Genomic DNA, 6190 nt, shown 5'->3' on the forward strand with positions numbered 1-6190 from the left:
ATGGAAACCACCCGTGATCTATAAATATAACCATCTTTTCTATGAATAAAACCTTGTGTTCTATGAATAGAACCCTGTGTTTTATGATTGAAATTATGTGTTCTCTGAATGGAAACCACCCGTGATCTATAAATATAACCATGTGTTCTATGAATAAAACCTTGTGTTCTATTTATAGAACCCTGTGTTCTATTAATGGAACCCTGTGTTCTATGAATAGAACCCTGTGTTTTATGAATGAAACCATGTGTTCTCTGAATGGAAACCACCCGTGATCTATAAATATAACCATTTTTTTCTATGAATAAAACCTTGTGTTCTATGAATAGAACCCTGTGTCCTATGAATGGAACCCTGTGTTCTATGAACAGAACCCTGTGTTTTATGAATGAAATTATGTGTTCTCTGAATGGAAACCACCCGTGATCTATAAATATAACCATGTGTTCTATGAATAAAACCTTGTGTTCTATTTATAGAACCCTGTGTTCTATGAATGGAACCCTGTGTTCTATGAATAGAACCCTGTGTTTTATGAATGAAACCATGTGTTCTCTGAATGGAAACCACCCGTGATCTATTAATATAACCATTTTTTCTATGAATAAAACCTTGTGTTCTATGAATAGAACCCTATGTTCTATAAATGGAACCCTGTGTTCTATGAATAGAACCCTGTGTTTTATGATTGAAATTATGTGTTCTCGGAATGGAAACCACCCGTGATCTATAAATATAACCATGTGTTCTATGAATAAAACCTTGTGTTCTATTAATAGAACCCTGTGTCCTATGAATGGAACCCTGTGTTCTATGAATAGAACCCTGTGTTTTATGAATGAAACCATGTGTTCTCTGAATGGAAACCACCCGTGATCTATAAATATAACCATCTGTTCTATGAATAAAACCTTGTGTTCTATGAATAGAACCCTGTGTTCTATAAATGGAACCCTGTGTTTTATGAATAGAACCCTGTGTTTTATTAATGAAATTATGTGTTCTCTGAATGGAAACCACCCGTGATCTATAAATATAACCATGTGTTCTATGAATAAAACCTTGTGTTCTATTCATAGAACCCTGTGTCCTATGAATGGAACCCTGTGTTCTATGAATAGAACCCTGTGTTTTATGAATGAAACCATGTGTTCTCTGAATGGAAACCACCCGTGATCTATAAATATAACCATCTTTTCTATGAATAAAACCTTGTGTTCTATGAATAGAACCCTGTGTTTTATGATTGAAATTATGTGTTCTCTGAATGGAAACCACCCGTGATCTATAAATATAACCATGTGTTACATAGTTACATAGTAGGTAAGGCTGAAAAAAGACTTGCGTCCATCTAGTTCAACCTGGTATAGATATCCATTGCTGATTTGGTTGGTTCTGGTATTTTACAGACAAATTATATTTCTTATTTGTACCCATGGATGTTTTTCTCCAGTAAATGTTTGTCCAACTTTGCCTTGAACGCATTTAATGAGCCAGCCGTTACCACCTCTCTGGGAAGAGAGTTCCAGAGTTTGACTGTTCTGACCGTAAAGAAATTCTTTCTACTAGCTGAATGAAATCTTTTTTCTTCTAATCTATACTCATGCCCTCGCGTCCTAGATTCCTTTCTAATAGAAAATAGGGTGTGTGACAGTTCCTTATATTGGCCCTTGATATACTTGTACATGTTGAGCATGTCCCCCCTTAAACGTCTCTTTTCTAATGTAAATAGTCCCAAATTGCTTAATCTCTCCCCGTAGCTTAAATTCTCCATTCCCCTAATAAGCTTTGTTGCTCGCCTTTGGACTTTTTCTAATTCTATGATGTCCTTTTTATAGTGTGGGGCCCAGAACTGTACTCCGTACACTAGGTGAGGTCTCACCAATGCTTTATATAGTGGCATAATTACCCTTGAGTCCCTAGTTTCCATTCCCCTCTTAATACATGCCAGAATTTTGTTGGCCTTTTTTGTAGCTACATTACAATGGGCACTACATCCTAGATTGCTGTCTATTTGGACTCCTAGATCCTTTTCAAGTATGGAATTACCCAGTTCCTCTCCGCTAAGGTTGTAACTTGCACACTGGTTGTGTCTCCCAAGGTGCATAACCTTACATTTATCTACATTGAACCTCATCTTCCATTTTTTTGCCCACTCATCTAGAATTGCAAGATCATTTTGAAGCATGGTGACATCTTCTGGTGATTTGATGACTTTGCTAAGTTTTGTATCGTCCGCAAAGATGGATACATTGCTGAGTAACCCTATCCCAATATCGTTAATAAAAATGTTAAACAAAATGGGCCCCAAAACCGAACCCTGGGGCACTCCACTTAGTACCGGTATCATATCTGATACGGCACCATTCACAACCACTCTTTGTTCTCTATTACATAGCCAATTCCCTACCCATCTGCAGATATTTTCACCCAATCCTAGGTTCTCCATTTTATTAATCAATCTCTTGTGTGGGACAGTATCAAATGCTTTAGCAAAATCTAGGAAAATCACATCTACAGCATTTCCATTATCGAGGTTTTTGCTAACTTCTTCATAGAACCCTAGTAGATTAGTTTGGCATGAACGATTTTTCACGAACCCATGTTGGTTAGTACTGAGTAGAAGGTGATGATCTAAATATTCCTGGATACCATCCCTTAAAAATCCTTCAAATAATTTACCCACAATTGATGTTAAACTAACGGGTCTGTAATTAGCTGGATCTTCCTTTTTTCCTTTTTTGAATATTGGCACTACCTCTGCTATTCTCCAATCTTTTGGTACTATACCTGACGATAGTGACTTGCTAAAGATATAATGTAGGGGGGTAGCTAGTTCATCCCTTAATTCCATTAATACCCTCGGATGAATCCCATCTGGCCCTGGTGACTTATTTGTTTTGAGTTTGCTTAGCCTCAGTATTATTTCTTTCGGCGTGAAATCCACAATGAGATCTGGCTTATTTGTCCCGTTTGTGGTAAATGTTCGTTCCACAGTCTGCTCTCCCTTAGTAAATACTGATGAGAAGAACTCATTTAACAGTTTTGCTTTTCCCTTGTCCTCAGTAACACTTTTTCCACTAGTATCAGTTAGTGGGCCTATGTTTTCCTTAATTAAACGTTTACTATTTATGTATTTAAAAAACTTCTTTGGGTTGTTTTTGCTTTCAGTGGCTATGCACTCTTCATATAATATTTTAGCTGCTTTGATTACCCCTTTACAAGTTTTGTTTGATTCTTTGTATTTTGCGAATGCCTCCTCATTCAAGTTATTTTTATAGAATTTAAAGGCTCTGGTTTTATTGTTGATAGCTGACCTTACTTCTTTGTCCAACCATGGTGGCTTTTTTTTGTTGAATTTACCTTTAGTTACTTTAGGAATGTATTCAATAGTTAGTGAATCAAGCACCTTTTTTAGAGTATCCCACATTTCCTCTGCATTTTTTCCCTCCATAACCGTTTCCCACCCAATTCCTGTAAGGGCTTCCCTGAATAATTCAAAGTTCGCTTTTCTGAAGTTTAGTATTTTTGCAGATCCTTTTTGATGTAATTTACTGAAGTTGATTTCCAGTGAAACCATATTGTGATCACTATTCCCTTGTGTTCTATTAATAGAACCCTGTGTCCTATGAATGGAACCCTGTGTTCTATGAACAGAACCCTGTGTTTTATGAATGAAATTATGTGTTCTCTGAATGGAAACCACCCGTGATCTATAAATATAACCATGTGTTCTATGAATAAAACCTTGTGTTCTATTTATAGAACCCTGTGTTCTATGAATGGAACCCTGTGTTCTATGAATAGAACCCTGTGTTTTATGAATGAAACCATGTGTTCTCTGAATGGAAACCACCCGTGATCTATTAATATAACCATTTTTTCTATGAATAAAACCTTGTGTTCTATGAATAGAACCCTATGTTCTATAAATGGAACCCTGTGTTCTATGAATAGAACCCTGTGTTTTATGATTGAAATTATGTGTTCTCTGAATGGAAACCACCCGTGATCTATAAATATAACCATGTGTTCTATGAATAAAACCTTGTGTTCTATTAATAGAACCCTGTGTCCTATGAATGGAACCCTGTGTTCTATGAATAGAACCCTGTGTTTTATGAATGAAACCATGTGTTCTCTGAATGGAAACCACCCGTGATCTATAAATATAACCATCTTTTCTATGAATAAAACCTTGTGTTCTATGAATAGAACCCTGTGTTCTATAAATGGAACCCTGTGTTCTATGAATAGAACCCTGTGTTTTATGAATGAAATTATGTGTTCTCTGAATGGAAACCAACCGTGTACTATAAATATAACCATGTGTTCTATGAATAAAACCTTGTGTTCTATTTATAGAACCCTGTGTTCTATTAATGGAACCCTGTGTTCTATGAATATAACCCTGTGTTTTATGAATGAAACCATGTGTTCTCTGAATGGAAACCACCCGTGATCTATAAATATAACCATTTTTTTCTATGAATAAAACCTTGTGTTCTATGAATATAACCCTATGTTCTATAAATGGAACCCTGTGTTTTATGAATAGAACCCTGTGTTTTATTAATGAAATTATGTGTTCTCTGAATGGAAACCACCCGTGATCTATAAATATAACCATGTGTTCTATGAATAAAACCTTGTGTTCTATTCATAGAACCCTGTGTCCTATGAATGGAACCCTGTGTTCTATGAATAGAACCCTGTGTTTTATGAATGCAACTATGTGTTCTCTGAATGGAAACCATCCGTGATCTATAAATATTACCATCTGTTCTATGAATAAAACCTTGTGTTCTATGAATAGAACCCTGTGTTCTATGAATGGAACCCTTTGTTCTATGAATAGAACCCTGTGTTTTATGAATGAAACCATGTGTTCTCTGAATGGAAACCACCCGTGATCTATAAATATAACCATCTTTTCTATGAATAAAACCTTGTGTTCTATGAATAGAACCCTATGTTATATAAATGGAACCCTGTGTTCTATGAATAGAACCCTGTGTTTTATGATTGAAATTATGTGTTCTCTGAATGGAAACCACCCGTCATCTATAAATATAACCATGTGTTTTATAAATAAAATCTTGTGTTCTATTAATAGAACCCTGTGTCCTATGAATGGAACCCTGTGTTCTATGAATAGAACCCTGTGTTTTATGAATGAAACCATGTGTTCTCTGAATGGAAACCACCCGTGATCTATAAATATAACCATTTTTTCTATGAATAAAACCTTGTGTTCTATGAATAGAACCCTATGTTCTATAAATGGAACCCTGTGTTCTATGAATAGAACCCTGTGTTTTATGATTGAAATTATGTGTTCTCTGAATGGAAACCACCCGTGATCTATAAATATAACCATCTGTTCTATGAATAAAACCTTGTGTTCTATGAATAGAACCCTATGTTCTATAAATGGAACCCTGTGTTCTATGAATAGAACCCTGTGTTTTATGAATGAAATTATGTGTTTTCTGAATGGAAACCACCCGTGATCTATAAATATAACCATGTGTTCTATGAATAAAACCTTGTGTTCTATTAATAGAACCCTGTGTTCTATGAATGGAACCCTGTGTTCTATGAATAGAACCCTGTGTTTTATAAATGAAATTATGTGTTCTCTGAATGAAAACCACCCGTGATCTATAAATATAACCATGTGTTCTATTAATAAAACCTTGTGTTCTATTAATAGAACCCTGTGTTCTTTGAATAAAACCTTGTGTTCTATGAATAGAACCCTGTGTTCTATGAATAGAACCCTGTGTTTTATGAATAAAACCATGTGTTCTCTGAATGGAAACCACCCGTGATCTATAAATATAACCATTTTTTCTATGAATAAAACCTTGTGTTCTATGAATAGAACCCTATGTTCTATAAATGGAACCCTGTGTTCTATGAATAGAACCCTGTGTTTTATGATTGAAATTATGTGTTCTCTGAATGGAAACCACCCGTGATCTATAAATATAACCATGTGTTCTATGAATAAAACCTTGTGTTCTATTAATAGAACCCTGTGTCCTATGAATGGAACCCTGTGTTCTATGAATAGAACCCTGTGTTTTATGAATGAAACCATGTGTTCTCTGAATGGAAACCACCCGTGATCTATAAATATAACCATCTTTTCTATGAATAAAACCTTGTGTTCTATTTATAGAAC

The sequence above is a fragment of the Crinia signifera genome, chromosome 19, assembly GCF_055691185.1.
Source record: "Crinia signifera chromosome 19, ASM5569118v1, whole genome shotgun sequence".
NCBI classification, from domain to species: domain Eukaryota; kingdom Metazoa; phylum Chordata; class Amphibia; order Anura; family Myobatrachidae; genus Crinia; species Crinia signifera.